Below are 19568 nucleotides of genomic sequence, written 5' to 3'. Positions count from 1 at the left end.
TGTCCTGTTCCTAAGTAAATACCTAAAGCCAGAGAATCCAGAATGGTACACAGGCATTCCAAATCAAAATTTATATTGCAAAGATAGAGATGACAATGATGATGATGGTGGTGGTGGTGAGCGAAATTTATTGTTCGATGCTGAGTCAATATCATAGAATCTAAAGTGACTCGTCCAAGCTTTAGGTGTAGGCTTACACCTTTTATGCAATAATAGCTTCAAATATATTTTTGCAATATACATTTTTTAAATATTCATTTTACAATTTGTTTTAAGAGTGGGAAGGGAGTGACGGTGGTATTAATTAAGGTAGAGCCTTGGGTGGAAAAGGGAAACTATGGAAAACCATCTTCAGAGCTGCGTACAGTGGGGTTCGATCCTACGATATCCTGAATATAAGCTGAAATATGTGTTTTATAAATTTATTTTAGGGATCTGTAGTAAAGTAAAATATAGCTCAAGGTGTTCATTTGTCAACTTTCGCATTTAACTGCAATATAATTCTGCGAGTGCAGTGTATTGTCGTCAGTTTGCTACGCTTTTGTGAACCACAGATCCCTTTTACTTAAGATTAATTTTGAACCTAATGCTGTTGTTTTTGTTGCACCCAAGTCTTCAATTATTACAAAACATACCTATGACTGCGGTTACTAGTTGTCTTTGCTTCATATAAAAAGGTCGTCGTTAGCTCCGTATGTTTGATGTTTGTGGAGTTTGTATAATAATACATATCCGATAAGGTGTCTGTAATGGCGTACGTAATTGTAATCAGCTGGGATGATTGGGGGGGGGTGTTAAGTGGCTGTACCTATATTATGTTAGGCACCAGCCCAGCATTCGTTCAAAGTTAGATTACACAATAATAGACAACCATACTTGTGGATTCAGTCCATTGACTGCAGTTTGTTCCGATCCCTCATACCAGCCTTAAGTTTGCGCTAGGCCAGGTTATCAAACTTGACCCAGCCGAATGGAAATCAACCACCTTAGCTCGTAGACAAAGGCAGCGCATCACAGTTACTGATACACACTTCACAAGCACAAGGGTGCTGAATAATCATAAAATAGAATGGATGTCTGAATTCAGCTCAGGCTCTTCGATAAAATCTGTAAAATCACGTTAATATACCATAGATTAAAGTTGTATGTAGATGTTTAAAACAGGGAATACCGAGAGATCTAGCCATGCAGTTATGGTTGCATAGCAGCGAATTTGCATTTGGGATATTGTGGGTTCGAATCCAATCGTCGGCAGCTCTGAAGATGGTTTTCCGTGGTTTCTCTCTTTTACATCAGGCAAATGTTGGGGCTATACCTTAATTAAGACCACGGTCGCTACTTTCCCAGTACCAGCCCTATCTCATCCTCGTGTCGCCAAAAACCTTCGGTGTGTTCGTGCGATGTTAAATCACTAGGCAAAAGAAACCTTATGTCTCGGATTCCTCGTAAAATTGAGAGCCCTGGAATTTTTGAACACATTACTAAAAGTTGTTAAAATGATGTTTTACTCCTTTTTTTGATGGATTTAAAATTAAATTATAATCTCGCGCAATACTAAGAGTGAAAAAAATCCACCATTTAATCAAGTCATGAAGGCCTTGGGAAAAGTGGAAGGTTAAGGCTTCCAGTATTCGCAACCTTAGCACTTACTGTACTCCTAATGCCCAGACACTTAACCCCACAGGAATTATCGTGGCACTGAGGCACGGTGAAAGGCTAGTGAGCTCCAGAACCATGTGCCTCTCTAGAAATGGAAATCTCGTTTCGACATATTCCATCTTCCTGACAATGAATCGAACACGTTCTCCCGAGTAAATTGAGTACGTATTCACGCCCTCAGTTACACAGCACTATTTCACATTTTTGTACAGTGCAGTTTGCATGTCTGTATAAAGTTGACTCTCTAGCCTGCCCCTGGGTCCAATAAAGTCTATTCATGTAAGATATAATTAAATACAGCATGTGACAATAAGTAGCAACTAAACTTTCCTCACACGTAGAAGAAGAAACTATGTTATATAGATATGGGTCAGGGAACTGTTTATAACCATGTTAGAACTCATTTTCTACAACTCTACAAAGTACACTATTCACGGGAACACACAGGAACTGAATGTACCAGCAAATCACATGAAAATGCCCTCCGATAACATTGACACATTCATCAACCCGCCATCGCATATAATCACAGTATCCGGAAGAAAGAGAGTAATCCTCATGAAAGAATACTCATCACAAGAATGCATGTAAAATAGCCTCTTCGTCTGTAAATATCGGTATTTAACCTGAAGAGAAAGGGGATTAGAAATTCGGCTATAAATCTATGATCAGTGCATTGTGGTGGGACAGTTTACGAGGAAGTTTAAAAAGGAATATTTTAAGTTGTCAGTATAAGGTGAGGAAGATGAAAACATTGTTGTGTGATGATGCATTAAATTTAAAACTTCGGCAACGTATGGTGAAATGTTATATTTGGTCTACTCTCCTTTATGGGGTTGAAGCTTGGACGTTAAAAGAGGCTACCATCAAAGGACTGGAAGCCTTAGCACTTTGGCTTCATAGAAGAATGCTTAGAGTCTCGTGGATTGACCAGGCCACCAATGAACGAGTACTATAGAGATCAAAATGCAAAAAAGAACTGGTAACCACCATCAAATGCAGAAAAATTGCATACCTAGGGCATGTTTTGCGTGGTGAAAAATACGCAGTTTTACATCCAATTTTGAAAGGCAAAATTGAAGGGCGCCTGGCAGTAGGCAGAAGGAGAACAACATGCCTTACGAATATTAAAGACTGGACAGGCATAAAAAGTACCGAAGAACTGTACCGTGTTGCTGAAGACAGAAAAGCACTCTTCAAATTGATCACCAATGTCTGGGAGACTGGGCAGGGCACATATAAGAAGAAGAAGAAGAAGAATAAAATGAAGCTGATGCCTTCTCCTCAGGGAAGGTTGGCAATCATCGTGGAGAAGTCATCCTATTTTTTGCGTTTCAGCATTCTGACTGCATCAGTATCGAATCTCTGTCCGAGGTTCCGCTTCCAGCAAAAGCTCCTTTTTCTACGTCATCTTTTCCAGTTCAAAATTTTATTATAGTGAAGTTCCTCTATTGCCCTCTCTGTGTCAGGGTTGGCATACTGTACAAGTCTAATCACCGTCGATAGTTGTGCGAATAAAGTCTTCTCGGCCTACAACCACATTTCCCCTCTAATTTCACCTTCAACGATCAGTTTTACTAGGTTGCATTCGTCATTTCTGTAAATGTGACAAAAGTATGCTGATTTCCTGAGTTATACGAGACTTAAGAATTCGCATGAAATTCCGGTACGACGGAGTACCTCCTTGTAGATGACGTGTCTACCCATGGGAACTTTCATTACGAAAGGTAACTAATGAATTAACCCATGAGGAGTACCAACTTACTGACATCGTCATTGGTCTATCACCATTATGCTTTTGGCTTCAACACAAGTGAATTTACACGAGTGTAATTCATTTCTTGGCAAAAACTTAACAATTACATAAAACTCCTGCATACTGATGGATTTCTTACTTTCTTGTCCCTTGTACTTCTTCTTCTTCTTCTTCTTCTTCTTTTTTACAATTTGCTTTACGTCGCACCGACACAGATAGGTCTTATGGCGACGATGGGAGAGGAAAGGCCTAAGAATGGGAAGGAATCGGCCGTGGCCTTAATTAAGGTACAGCTCCAGCATTTGCCTCTTGTGAAAAATGGGAAACCACGAAAAAACATCTTCAGGGCTGCCGACAGTGGGGTGCGAACCCACTATCTCCCGGATACAAGCTCACACCTGTGCACCTCTAACCTCACGGACATTTCGCTTGCATACGACAAAACAAAATATTAAAACGAATGCACTCTGAATAATCAGATATACGAAAATGAATTTATTCCTTATTACTAGGAGCACCAGAGAAAGTAAACTTATTTAAAGAAGCAAAGAAAATAACTAAAATCTCGTACCTCGTTGGAAATGGTGACAGTAGTTAGTGTGACATGAAACAAAATATCCGATAAATCGAATACGAAATTTCACTTCAGTAATAAGATTATTAAATTGTTATCTAATAATCACTTTTCAGGTAATTTGTTTATCATAATTACATATGTCAATAACATGCAATGAAATGGCGTATGGCTTTTAGTGCCGGGAGTGTCCGAGGACAAGTTCGGCTCGCCAGATGCAGGTTTTTTTATTTGACTCCCGTAGGTGACCTGCGCGTCGTGACGAGGATGAAATGATGATGAAGACGACACATTTACCCAGCCCCCGTGCGAGCGAAATTAACCAACTATGGTTAAAATTCCCGACCCTGCCAGGAATAGAACTTGGGACCCCTGTGACCAAAGGCCAGGACGCTAACCATTTAGCCATGGAGTCGAACAATAACATGGCGTTCATGTAGGCCTACTGTCAAATTAAAATTTTACATTTGAAATTATCGCTTACATGTTTACATTTTACATGTAAACACCAAAATAGTTTATTGCGTAATTTTAATGGCGTTTCAGTTATGCACTTCATTATCCGAAGAGTTAAGCTTATCACAGGTATTTCTGACGCCGCTGAATCCATATTTACTCACTCTAGCATATGGTCTTCTTGACACCGCGAAATTCTTCAGGAGGAAATTCCAACTATATATCAGCTGGGATTCGAACCTTTAATGTCTGAGTTGAAAGTCAGCAGATAACCTTCTGTGCTAATAATATCTAATGTACATTTCAAATTCTTACCAAAACTACCCGCATGCTGTTACTGTCAAGGAGGAGGAGCATTTACCCTCTCGGGGTTCCCAAGTTTGTTAACTCAACTAGCAACTAAATTGGTTGCCTCTCGAGGAGAACATCTTCATTATCTAGTTCTGTTAGTCAGACAATGAATAACTTGCTTTACTTACTCAAGTCACAAAGAAGAATGTATTCAAATTCTACGAATTGATTTCTCTTAAAAGGAAAGTGTTTAGAACTAGTTGAATGTTAAGACAAAAGTAATATTTGTCAGTAAAGAAAATATCGAACAATAATTAGACTTCCTTCGTAATAGCGTACGGCATCAACATACTTGTAGTTGGCTTCAGAATGTGAATGAAAAATACATGTTGGATCACGATTCCTAAAATAATTTTGTAAACGTTCAAATACTATTCAAAGTTAGGATATTTTGCTGTTATGATATTATGACAAGATTAATAAGTGTAGCCAAAGAAGAAGACCATAATGAACTAAAAAGCAACAGCAAACATGTAATTATTTCGTTAATTAAAAGAGAATATACTTATATCTATAAAAATGTTTAAATGGATATTTAATTATGTATTCAAAATTTGTCCTGAGGATGATATGCACTATTTATTACTGACATCACTACTCAGCATTACTGTAAATAACAAACAATAAAAGAAAACGTGTTTAAGAGCATTTCGTAAGAATTACTAATTAAAGTTAATATTTTCCTGTACGTTCTTTCAATGTGTACTTCAAACCCTTAATTCAAAGTTGTCAGCATGACCGTTTTGTTTTTATCGTCGTTAACAGATGATCGGTTGTTATTGTTTGGTGCGTGAGAAGAAAGTATATTTGGTACGTGCAACACGCACCCCAGCTGACCACCACCGAAGCATGCGGCGCAGAGGGATTAATAGCAGACCGCTTATTACTGGTGAGTGATTAGTGAGATGTTTAATGGAAGACTCACCATAGCTGCGGCTGCGAGAGGGCTCGGTGAAGACTGAGTATCTTGGCGGACTCGCGGCCCATGTCCACTTTTATACTGGTCCAGGTGAGATGCGACACAACATCTGAGGAGTGGGGGCGGGCCCGCCTTCTGCTTGTGCCTGCCTCTCAGACTGCATTTTCAGACCAGTTCTATCCCTACAGAGCTCCAACTGACCGGGAATGTGTAGGCAATAACGTTTTGAATGCGGTAGATACAGTACAGCTTAATTATTAATTCTTTTACTGTCGTAACTTATCTGCCTTTTATTCAAAGAATCAAGGATAAATTTAGAATTCTAAGTTGTAAACTGGGCCAAGAGATCCGGCACCAATACACACTACAGTAAGATATTTTCTTTCCTTGGAATTCAGCTTCTGAAATCTAATGATGATTTAACTCCTAACTTATCTAGATTCTAGGGATAACGCGACTGTCATCCTTGCTATTATGCACTCAACAGTCAAAGTATACGGAAACGTATGTTGCTACAGTCTAACTAGAATTAGCACTGCGGATGTTATCTCGAGGTTTGTGGTTCAATTCTCGCATTTGTCAGGAGACAGATGCGAGAAATCATGAGTAAAACCAACACCTTCGTGGGACTTTGCAATTAATTGAAAAACATACTAAATCACCGAGACGGTCAGAGCTTGTGAGAAATTGCCTGGAGAAAGTAAATATTTCTGTTACCTAACTCTGGTATTTCTTTCAATATTGTTGTGATGATCTCTTACATTGGCCAGCTTCTCTTATTGCCCCTCTTGTAAGTCAACGGTAACAAAGTTACCAAACTTGACGAATTAAAAAACTATCCTGTGTCTGTCGAAAGAGGTGACTAAAAGCGGATTGAACTCAGGGACCTACAGCGGTTCTACTTGTTTGCGCCAGGCTCCTCACTTTCATTTATCCTATCTGAGATTCCTTGATCCAGTCTTGCTCCCTTCCGACCGTGTTGGTATCAGATTTACGTGGCCTAGGATTCCTTTCATTCTCACGCCCTTCCGGAACCTCCCCTCTCTTCTGTCAATGCCCACTTTCTTTCAACGGTTGGACCTCATCTATTTCTCTTCTGATTAGTGTTCGGGAGGATGTTTGCCCGGTTGTACTTTCTCTTAAAATAATAATCACCACCAACACCCTCCCTGGACTTAGAGATTCTTTCACTTACCCACCTTTCGCAGCCCTTTTTATCTCTACCTTTCTTCAGTTTCGGACATGGAATGCTTTAATTTAGTACCTTTGAAATAAATAAATAAATAAATAAATAAATAAATAAATAAATAAATAAATAAATAAATAAATAAATAAATAAATAAATGTATAATATTTAACTATAGCCTAAAGACAGACTAACTAAGTGACGTCGTCAGTGGCTTCTCACGAAGAGACCGAGCGACTAGGTTATATGGTATAGCTCGTGCAGCTGTAACTTCGCACTCGGGAGATGATGGTTTGAACCCACCACCAGCAGCATCATAAATAGTATTCACTTTCCACATCAGGAACATTAACGCCGCAGCTGCTGCCATTCCAGTCCTAACTCCCTCCTTTCTCAGTGTCACCGAAAACTGTGATGGCGCAACAAACAGAAAAAAATCTTCCAGTACACTATGGGACCAATTATGGCCAACGCAAGAGGGATTTTTGTAATGGACAGTAACGCCCCTGTGGTTCGGATAAACAAAATTAGAATGATCATGGCTATGAACACCTTTTTTCACGCAAAACTCTTGCATTTTTCTTTTATTTACTTGCAGTTTCACTTATTTTATATACCAGTAGCTATAGACACAGACAAAGAATCAATGGAAGAATACGGTGAAACATGTAACAGAATATTCCTTAAATAAAGAAATTATGTCATTCATGAACAAGTTTATACAGTATATTGTTTCGCTGGTGTTTTAACGTCTCATCAGCTAGGATAGGATTTTGGCGACAGTGGAGTAAGAAAGTGAGAGGGCTGGGAATGAAGCTACCGTGACCTTAATTCAGGTAATACCGGGCGAGTTAGCCGTGTGGTTAGGGCCACGCAGCTGTGAGATTGCATCCGGGAGATAGTGGGTTCAAATCCCACTGTTGGCAGCCCTGAAGATGGTTAGCGTTGTTTCCCATTTTAACACCAGGCAAATGCAGGGGCTGTACCTTAATTAAGGCCGCGATCGCTTCCTTCTCACTCCTAGGCCTCTCCTGTGCCATGTCACCATAAAACCTATCTGTGTCGGTGCGACGTAAAGCAAAATATAATGGGAAACAAGGTGAAATTCTTAACATTTCGCGGGAAACTTTTGCTCCGCGTCTTCAGAAGAAGCTCTCGTCTGTTCTACTATTGGAGAAGTCTCTCTTGTGAAGAGACGAGCCTCAGAGCCAGGTAATTTTTTCGGAAATGGAAATTTCGTTTCTGAAGTTTTCGCCTTCCTGACGTAATTGGTCCCACATCTTTCCGGGTGTACCGAGCACGCATTTATTCTCACCTCTTTGCAGCCCATTTTAAATTCATTTTAGTCATCGAATGTTTATTCAATACTGCATTCATGTTGTCCTTGATATAGATCAGAGCCTCTCAAACGCCCAAAAACTCACGCATGCATAACGAGGCGCAGAGGTTCCGTGCACCGTGCATCGCTCCGACTCAGCTCGGTTCGGACCAGCGTTGTCTCGGGGCGACTCGGAAAATCTCGGCTCAACTCGGCTCGGATGGTTGAGCGCAGCAGAACGAGTGAGGAAGGGGGAAACAGGAGGAGCGAGAGAGACAGGCGTAGGGAAAAAGAGAGAGACAGAGCTATTGCTCAAAATCGAGGAGTGGGGCATCTGCACCCTGGTCAACCTAGCGAAGTCGTCTTATGCACCTTGCCTCGCGCAATGCACCCTGAGAGGCCGTGATATAGATGCATAATTTTGTCTAGTGGTACACTACATTGACATGCCGAAAGATTTGGGATAGCGGTGTAATATCTTGTACGCCTTCTTCTAGCTTGGCCTAGTGCAGCTCCTCATCGTGACGTCGATCACGCAAGTGGAAAAAATACCCGTGGAGAGATTCTCACCCATGTCATTTGATACCATTTGGATGGTTACCGGCAGGTTCCGGCTATTTGTGGGTGCATGGTCTTATGGATCTCACCACCACGTCCCATAAATGCTCGACAGGGTTCATATCAGGTGAACGAGGCAGCTAAAGCGGTCGGTGAAACTCTCCAGAACCCTTCCCGAACCTGTTCTGGTAAACTTGGGCTGGATGACACAATGCATTATCCTGCTAGAATATCCCATCTCTGTAGGGGTATGTGAAGTCCCTGAAGGGATGAAAGTGGTCACCATGCAGTTCACCGTAGCAGTCACTGGTTGATCTGCGGATCCAGCCCATGTCACATTAACACACCCCACATCACTGTGGAGCTACTGCCTACCTGTAGGGCGCCCTATCCCATATCCCACTGGCCGGCCCCATGGCCAAATAGTTAGCGTGCTGGCATTTGGTCACAGGGGTCCCGGGTTCGATTCCCGGCAGGGTCGGGAATTTTAACCATAACTGGTTAATTCCGCTGGCACGGGGACTGGGTATGTGTGTCGTCTTAATCATCATTTCATCCTCATCACGGCGCCCAGGTCGCCTACGGGAGTCAGTTCAAAAGACCTGCATCTGGCGAGCCGAACTTGTCCTCGGAAACTCCCGGCACTAAAAGCAATACACCATTTCATTTCCCATATCCCACTGACGTTAAAAAGTGCCGCATTGATCTGCTGGACATGCTGGTATCTCCTACATTGAATGTGGGTGTGATATGACTATGAGCTAGTGTGGCTTGCCTGTTACCAAGCACAGTTCTAGTCAGAAGCCGCCAATCACGATCATTAAGCATTCGTGTTCGCTCACTGCAGTGTTCTTGTGGGTGGTAATGCCTCCCATGAGGTATTCCCGATGCAAACCTTACACCATCGATTGAGTAATATTAAATGTCACACAAGGTCGACAATCGAATGTTCCATTCATCTGGCCCCACTATCCTGCCCCGTTCGAAATGCTTTAATTCGCGCGCCTTGCCACGACCAGCATATACGGTGTTTACACTACTCTCGAGATGTCACATCACACCTAATAGAGATCTGGTCACGTCCAGGACTTTACGGGATGGTTATCTTTAAATACTGCTTCCCATGACTATTGGCATGTCGGTGTGTATCTGGAAACACTTAAACACCGGGCAAGTTGGCTGTGTGGTTAGGGACACGCAGCTGTGAGCTTGCATCCGGGAGATAGTGGGTTCGACCCCCACTGTCGGTAGCCCTGAAGATAGTTTTTCGTGGTTTACCATTTTCACTCCTGGCAAATTTTGGGGCTGTACCATAATCAAGGCAACGACCAGTTCCTTCCCAGTTCTAGCCTTTTCCTATCCCATCGCCGCCATTAGACCTATCTGTGTCGGTGCGACGTAAAGCAAATTGTAAAAAAAAATCACTTAAACATTCTTTCTTTGTACGAATATAAAAAACTCCCTAGTAGTTAATTAGTAATATTAGAAAAGTGCTTAAATAGACTTCTCTGGCAGTTAAGTGGTTGTGTGTGGTGTAATACTTTGTTGTAATGTAGTAGTGTAGCGCTCATGAAGACTTTTCACTATTAATTATATGGTCGCATACATATATTACCCTTCGAATCGTGTTATAATACTCCTGTTTATCCTTTTATTTTCATTACCTTCTTGTTACACATTAACCTCTGGATGTCATGATTTTTATTTTGATGTGTGGAATATACAAGTCACGAAACTGGTTACGGAGGAGGACTTGCTAAGTAGTTTTAATTAATACATAGGTTGTAGCATCGTTATTATATTTTGTAATGTATGGTTGAAACTCATCCCTTCATAGTTCTGTGCCATTAGTAGGTTTCCCCATTAATGTTAAACATTAGGTGCGACATACCCTCGTTTAATTTTATTTTAATATTTCTTCAGATAGGAGGAAAACGGTAAGTAACTGGTATCTCTTCCCTCATTTCTTTACTTGCAACCTGGTCAGCAAAACCGAGATTTAGTTTCCATTTAGTTACTCAAAAGAAAAACTACATAGTAATCATGGGAGAAGGGTCCAAACTATTGTCTCGTATATCTGATTTATAATTTATCTGACATGTTTGGCTGAAAATATCGAAATACATATGTCGCAAAATTAATAGCTACTACAGACAAAAGGTATAGGCTAAGACACTTGAACCTACAGATTAGAATCTTTATGCTGGATCAGGGAATAAGAAGGTCCAACTCAAATGTTTCTAGTTCTATTAAAGAAATTGATATTCTGTTTTCATACTTAAATTGTGTTCAAAGTATTGTAAGAAAATGAGAGTGCCGACCGTGCACAAGGAAAATGTTTTACCTGCTGAAAATTTACCAATTTTGCGCGGCGATCACTTTCGGGTTCAGGAAACCTACGCGCGACACATATTAAGCAACTCTACATTTCCCTTCCCATTTTCAGAGGCTTAGGACTTCTTATAACCGGTAAGTGTCAAGCATAAATATGGTTAAAAATGCAGTGTAATATTCTCATACCCGGTATTGGGTATTTGTCAAGAAGATTGTTTTACCCATATAAGGGTACTTGTCAGCGGCTACCTGGCCGAGGCGGTAAAGGTATGCTCGTTTCACCCGGATGGGTGTGGGTTCTATCCCTCGCCAGGGTGTCATAAAATTTAAGAAACGAGATTTCCACTTCCGGCGGTGCATATGGCCCAGAGGTTCACTCACCCTACACCAAGAATGAGTACCAGGTTAATTCCTGGGAACAAAAGTGGCCGGGCGTAGAAATAATCACTCTAGGCCACAAAGTGCTGAAGTAATGGACAGTGGAAGCTTTTACCTTCCACACCTCCTAAGACCTTAAAGGGCTGTACGGAGATGACACTTTTTTGAAGGTACTTGTCAAAGTGCAGCGGTAGCTTGGGTCTGTTAATCATGTTGGCTACATAATAATAATAATAATAATAATAATAATAATAATAATAATAATAATAATAATAATAATAATAATAATAATAATAATAGTAATAGTAATAGTAATAGTAATAATAATAATAATAATAATAATAATAATAATATTAATAATAATAATAATAATAATAATAAAGCTAGTATCCAGTATTCGGGAGATAGTAGGTTCGAAGCCCACTGTCGGCAGCCCTGAAAATGGTTTTCCGTGGTTTCCCATTTTCACACCAGGCAAATTCTGGGGCTGTACATTAATTAAGGCCACGGCCGCTTCCTTCCCACTCCTAGCCCTTTCCTGTCCCATCGTCGCCGTAAGACCTATCTGTGTCGGTGCGACGTAAAACAACTAGCAAAAAAAAGAATAATAATAGTAATAATAATAATAATAATAATAATCGTCACATTTCAGGAAATGTAAGCATGTGATATTTCTTCACTCGTATTTTCAAATCAACTCCTTCATGTACTGTCTAAGCCTTTCACATGCAGAATGACGCAATTTTAAGTACCTCAGTTTTTCGTTTCAATATCTGTGCTTGTCTGCGTTTGAATTATAGCGTCGATAATGTGGTATACATTGGGATGCGCACTGTAAAATAAGTTCGAGACATTCGTTGCACTTTCTGATCTAAATGTGTTAGAAATACAAATTTCGGCAGGAAACAGTTTCTGAGGTGTTTCTTTTCTATTTTTCTGTCAAGTAATCATAGAAACTTGTTGGATTGTTGGACAGTATGCTAAATGAATTAAATAATCTGCAAAAGCATCTCCTACTTTCTCGGGGCAGCGACATGTTAAAATGAATACCCATTGCTTCAATTTTCCGATTTCAATTGCATCTTTTTTATATTCCGAAGGAAACACTAAACCCTGATTTACTCCAACAGTCCTGAGTTAAATTAAATGTACAGATTATGGGTGATAAAAGAAGCCACATTTGATTAACAGTATTATGTATGATTGCTTCGAAATTATCCACAATAACAGCTGGTTGAAATTTCATATTAATATTATCACAGGCGCTTATGATTTTAGCAAACGACTTTTCATATGCAGCTGCTACTTTTTAAATTTTATTATATTTTTTTGCAGTAGACAAACTGCTATGGGAATGTATCGGCCAACTTTTGAAACGTGAATTCTAAAAATACTCACTAAAATTTTACAACTTCAATGAAAAGTATTATCAACAATTTTTTATAGTTTTGAAAAAGCAGTCATAGATTATTTACAAGTGTAAAGCAAGCAACAGTTAATGTACTGTCGTAGATTCGAAGCAGGTTTTCATTTTTTGTACTTCAAGTAGCCATTTCACGTACATTACACACCTCATATAAAGATGTTCGTAATGTTGGTAACACCAAACTTCTGAAACACACCGGGCGGGTTGGCCGTGCGTGTAGAGGCGCGCGGCTGTGAGCTTGCATCCGGGAGATAGTGGGTTCGAAACCCACTGTCACCAGCCCTGAAGATGGTTCGCCGTGGTTTCCCATTTTCACACCAGCCAAATGCTGGGGCTGTACCATAATTAAGGTCACGGCCGCTTACTTCCAACTCCTAGGCCTTAACTATCCCATCGTCGCCATAAGACCTATCTGTGTCGGTGCGACGTAAACCAAGCAAAGAAAAACTTCTGAAACAGGTGAGGTATTTATACAATATTTAGATTTTCTCAAAGACAAATTCTTTCTGTATTAATTTTCTTAAATGCCTCTCAGATAACGTAACGTATCTATGCAAATTATCATCTGTTTCATGGCTATGACGAGCCTTCGCGACTCAAGCGACAGCACTCCGGCCTCTTACCGCTGGGTTCCGTGGTTCAAATCCCGGTCACTTCATGTGATGTTTGTGCTGGACAAAGCGGAGGCGGGTCAGATTTTTCTCCGGGTACTCTAGTTTTCCCCTGTCATATTTAATTCCAGCAACACTCTCCAATATCTTTTCATTTCATCTGTCATTCATTAAGCATTGCCCCAGAGGAGTGCGACAGACTTCGTCAGCCGGCACAATTCCTATCATCGTCGCTAGATGGGGGCTCCATTCATTCCACTCCTGACCTGGTCGAATGGCTGGAAACAGGCTGTGGATTTTCATTTCATTTTCATGATTATGATCAACTTCATTCCTAAATAAAATGTAACTAAATATATCACTTAAATAAATTCGTGATATACATTACTCAACATTGAACCTCCAAGCCACTCCACGTTCTGTTTCTCTATCTTTTTTTTCTTTAATTTGACCCTGTGACAACCAAAATTTGGCCGCTTTGACTTACTATATGAGAGTTGATCCAGAAGTCATGGCAACTACTTTTGTGCTCTTGAGAAAGCTTCAACAGAGGAAATGTCCTTATTTCATTTGAAAGTGTACAACAGGGAATTTTTACGGGTGACATCACATGTGGTACTTTTGCAGGAATCTCTGATAGTTTCGAAATCATTGTTTCGTTTGTTTTATTCTAGCGAAACCTACATACAATCATTCGTATGTATCTTATAAGCTGCTTAACATCTTTCAATATAGCCTCCTAGGTTGTCATCGTTGAGGAATACTGAAAATACCGTCGGATACATGCGGTTTGTCAATGTGTCCTATCGTACGTCGAAATACTCGTACGATGTCTTGTTTGTTGGCAAAGCGTTTGACACTCAATGGCTTCTTCACTTAGGGAATTCGATCACAGTCACACGTACTAAGATGTACGGATGCTGTTCGAATTTGGTTTCTTCCATTACGCACCGCCGTCATCAGACAACGGACACAGAGAGCGTGATCATCGTCAGACTAATGCACTCATACCCAACCTGCTGGTAACGTTACGAATTTCATCTAACCTATTCAAATATATATATATATTGTATGTTTGGTGGTGGGAAATTTTCATTGCTATGACTTCTGAATCAACCCTCGTATGGCGTAGAGGATTGTCCATTTCTCTCAACATCCGAAACCGTGAACACAACTACTCAGTTCCATTTTATACACTTGGAACAAATAACTAGCGTCATCATCGTTACCATACATTAGGATCATTTCATGTTACCAAGCATATTCAACTACCTTCTTCTTCCTTATATGCCATGTCTACCTCGCACGCATATCAACGTCACACGCAGTTGGCATTTTAATTGTATGCCTGTCCGCGAGCAGCTGGTAAAACTTTAATCTTTTTGCGTGTAGGCGCTATCCATCCGTAAGAAACCATGGTTCTTCTACGATCTGAATCAATCAGTTTGCTGCGTTAAACACATCATGAAATAATAACGTAGAATGATTTCCTTGGCGTACATAGTGTTACTTTACAGCCCTGACGTAGAACCCTTCAGTATTCCCTGGGAGGGATGACTACAGTAAGCCAACCCGGAGATCTCCCAGCCGGCAAGAGAACATGCCGTGGCCTCTCCTTCTAGTGTGCTTTCGTCTAGTCTCTTCGCGTGCCTTCTGGAAAAAAAAAAAGAAAATATTCCGTCGCTAAACGAGTCCCGAAGAATCTAGTACTCCATCACCAGCGATGAAGTTAGCCACGAACAAAGTCGGAGTAGTAAAGAGTTGGACAGCAGTGGTGTTGGCTGTTGTCGGAGAGTCGTTGTTGTGCTGGAATGTCGAGTGTGTGGTGAGTGTTCCACCAGGGTCGGTGTCTGAGTATCGTCGTGTTAGGGTACGGAGTATTGAGTTCCGTGTGTGTGTACCGAAGAGTGTCAGTGAGTGGTACAGTTGCTGTGAGTAGAGTTGGAATGGTGTTAATTATCGTTGTGAGGAAAATTGTGGTGCTGTTTAGCACTGTTGAGTTGTTGCTGTTATGTGACCACTGTTGCGTTGTCAATGTTAATTAGTTCACTGTGTGGAGCAGCCTGTTGAATTTACTGTATTGTCTGTATTGCTGAAATTTCTGTGGAGTTGAGCCAAGGGACAGTCGTCGTGTTTTGTTGTGGAGAACAGCAGCCCTGAGTAAAAATCTGTCTGCATGCAGCTGTTGTATGTGAAGTGACTGTGCGTGTTGAGCGAAAGTGACAGGTGAAGCCTGTGAATAAGGATTTTAGACTGTTCAGGTAAAGACTACCCAGCTGGTGTTCTGCTGTGAGAAACTTGTAAATAGTCTGCAATTAGTGGAGTATGGTCATTCATGGTTTAATATAATTGTGTGCGTACTAATTGGGTCATCCTTAATTAAATAAGATCGATAAAACAGACCGTGTTTTGCTGGTAACGATATAATTATATGTTACTTATCTTGATTTTTCTTCCCTTCTGCATTCACTCAAACCCCTGTTAGAGGGAGCGGTAAAATATATCTACTGCGTCCCTTGCCTGTCGTAGGAGAAGACTAAAAGTTGTAACTCCAGGGGATTTCATCTGAGGATGGTGACCACGGCGACACCAGCTGGATGTTTCCACTACTTGTTTTAGGCTCTTCACTGTCACTTTCCTATCCGGAATCCCGATGGTATTAGGGTTGCGAGTCACGGAGTTTTTCATGTTTATGCTTTTTGTGGCCTTTCACTTCCCATTGTCGATACCCTTATTTTTCTGGAGGTAGGACATATTCGATTTTTTCTCTATTTAGAGAAGGATATAATGGTTCCCCAGTTGTATTTCCTGTTAAAGCAATGACATCCAACACTCTATCCTTCCTCTCGTGATGTTCCAAGGGCGAATAAACTAGTCGCGTTTAAATGTCCTTTTCCCTTGCGTCATTATCCTCAAATTTAAAATTAAAGCTCAGCTGTTATACAGTGTAATATTTTTCCACTTTCGTTTCTCTTTCTCGCAGCACGTCATATGTAGGAACAGTTGTCGATATCAAAATATCCTCAGCAACATCCTGTACTCTTCAACCCCTGCATAAATTTTAGCCTTCTTGTCGCTGCCCTCCTTTTCAAATAAGATGTTCCTTTTTTATTGGATCGCCTCCGCCATTTCATTTCCCTTCCGTCCTCATTCCTCTCTTGTGTTGTAAGTGGCGCGCAGAACAGCAGTAGTTCCTGCGGGATGCTGTAATACGTCACAGCAGGTGGCATCTTGGTTGGTCTTCAAAATGTTAATCTTGGTGAACATGTAGACCAATAAAGCTAGATTTCCCTTCACCAGGAATTTAATAAAGAGGAAAGAACGGAGTGTCGATATTAACTCGTATCTCTGACTCATTCTACGGGATATTTCCGCAACACGTCTCTGCTCATATTGAAGCTATAGAAACCTCTCAAGACATTTGTTTTGAGAGTGAAAATTATAAAAATCAAACATTTTACGCGATCTTCATCCTGAAAATAACTTGGAATTTCCTTATTAATTTGCCAACGGCCGTAGCCGTGTTGAAACACCGGATCCCGTGAGATCTCCGAAGTTAAGCAACATTGGGCGTGGTCAGGAGTTGGGTGGTTTGCCACTCGCTGTTTGTGGGGGGTAAGGGAATGGAGGAGCGGAAAGGAACTGGCCACACTACCGCACACCTCTGCGGAGGTTCGGACCTGTCTTCGGGCAGAATAACCCTTACCTTACCTCCTTATTAATTTGGTGAATGCGTTGTTACTATATCTGTTTTGGAGACAGTTTTTTATGTTTACCAAGTTATGGATAAAGATAAACATAATGTTCGCATGTTTCTCTCGTAATCCCAGAATTTTCAAAAATGAATAGTTATAGAATACTGAAGTTTCCACAAGTTTTGTAGCTAGAACTCATTCTCTACGGTGGTAACACTCTCATAACTGGCATGGCTGCCTTGTTTTATTATTCGCTTGATTGTGTTGAAGGGGCCGATGACCTTATATGTTAGGCCCCTTAAAAGAACAAGCATCATCATCATCGATTGTGATGAATTCCTTTGAGCTTGGTTTCTATCATTTGACGTTTTCAAAATACTGCATTATGTGCCTAAGACAGGTTGCCAAGGGAAACTACAGTATGTTCTCTGCCATGGAGTTTAAAGTTGACGATTCTTAGACTAGGTCTTTCAATACATACATACATACATTATCATTATAGACTGTTATGCCTTTCAGCGTTCAGTCTGTAAGCTTCTGTGAATTTACTAAGTGTCGCCACAATCCTCGATTTGTAACTAGTGTTGTGGCCTCATTTAGTTCTATAACTGTTATCTTTAAATCATTAGAAACCGAGTCTAACCATCGTCGTCTTATTCTTCCTCTACTTCTTTTACCCTCCATAGCAGAGTCCATTATTCTCCTAGGTAACCTATCCTCCTCTATTCGCCTCACATGACCCCACCGCCGAAGCCGGTTTATGCGTACAGCTTCATCCATCAAGTTCATTCCTAAATTAGCCTTTATCTCCTCATACCGAGTACCCTCCTGCCATTGTTCCCACCTGTTTGTCCCAGCAATCATTCTTGCTACTTTCATGTCTGTTACTTCTAACTTATGAATAAGGTATCCTGAGTCCACCCAGCTTTCGCTCCCGTAAAGCAAAGTTGGACTGAAAACAGACCGATGTAAAGATAGTTTCGTCTGGAAACTCACTTCCTTCTTACAGAATACTGTTGATCGCAGCTGCGAGCTAATAATTTATATAATATACGAGGAGTGGAACTACACAAAGTCACAGCGCTAACTGGTCATAGAACACGCTTGCTCACGTTAGTCTTTTCATCCCGCGGTCACACAGCATAAAAGTGTACTGGCCGGTGACCAGTGTGTGTGCTGAGCCACAGTGACGTTCTGCTTACGTCACAGGAAGTGAAGTATAGTACTCGGCACGTAAGGCTATACATTAAAAAGAAAATATTTCCACCCATTTCTTTTAATGGCTCATCAGTGCTGCCAGCTTGACTAGTTACATACACTGACTGACAGAGCAAATGCAACACCAAGAAGGAGTGATCAGAACTTTATGCCAATTGCAGGGTAGACTGACGTCACTGAGGTATGCTCATGATGTGAAATGCGCCGCTGTGCTGCGCACGTAGCGAACGATAAATGGGACACGGCGTTGGCGAATGGCCCACTTCGTACCGTGATTTCTCAGCCGACAGTCATTGTAGAACGTGTTGTCGTGTGCCACAGGACACGTGTATAGCTAAGAATGCCAGGCCGCCGTCAACGGAGGCATTTCCAGCAGACAGACGACTTTACGAGGGGTATGGTGATCGGGCTGAGAAGGGCAGGTTGGTCGCTTCGTCAAATCGCAGCCGATACCCATAGGGATGTGTCCACGGTGCAGCGCCTGTGGCGAAGATGGTTGGCGCAGGGACATGTGGCACGTGCGAGGGGTCCAGGCGCAGCCCGAGTGACGTCAGCACGCGAGGATCGGCGCATCCGCCGCCAAGCGGTGGCAGCCCCGCACGCCACGTCAACCGCCATTCTTCAGCATGTGCAAGACACCCTGGCTGTTCCAATATCGACCAGAACAATTTCCTGTCGATTGGTTGAAGGAGGCCTGCACTCCCGGCGTCCGCTCAGAAGACTACCATTGACTCCACAGCATAGACGTGCACGCCTGGCATGGTGCCGGGCTAGAGCGACTTGGATGAGGGAATGGCGGAACGTCGTGTTCTCCGATGAGTCACGCTTCTGTTTTGTCAGTGATAGTCACCGCAGACGAGTGTGGCGTCGGCGTGGAGAAAGGTCAAATCCGGCAGTAACTGTGGAGCGCCCTACCGCTAGACAACGCGGCATCATGGTTTGGGGCGCTATTGCGTATGATTCCACGTCACCTCTAGTGCGTATTCAAGGCACGTTAAATGCCCACCGCTACGTGCAGCATGTGCTGCGGCCGGTGGCACTCCCGTACATTCAGGGGCTGCCCAATGCTCTGTTTCAGCAGGATAATGCCCGCCCACACACTGCTCGCATCTCCCAACAGGCTCTACGA

The sequence above is a fragment of the Anabrus simplex genome, chromosome 1 (assembly GCF_040414725.1).
Source record: "Anabrus simplex isolate iqAnaSimp1 chromosome 1, ASM4041472v1, whole genome shotgun sequence".
In the NCBI taxonomy this organism is placed as follows: Eukaryota; Metazoa; Arthropoda; class Insecta; order Orthoptera; family Tettigoniidae; genus Anabrus; species Anabrus simplex.
Note: the sequence above shows the minus strand (reverse complement) of the source record.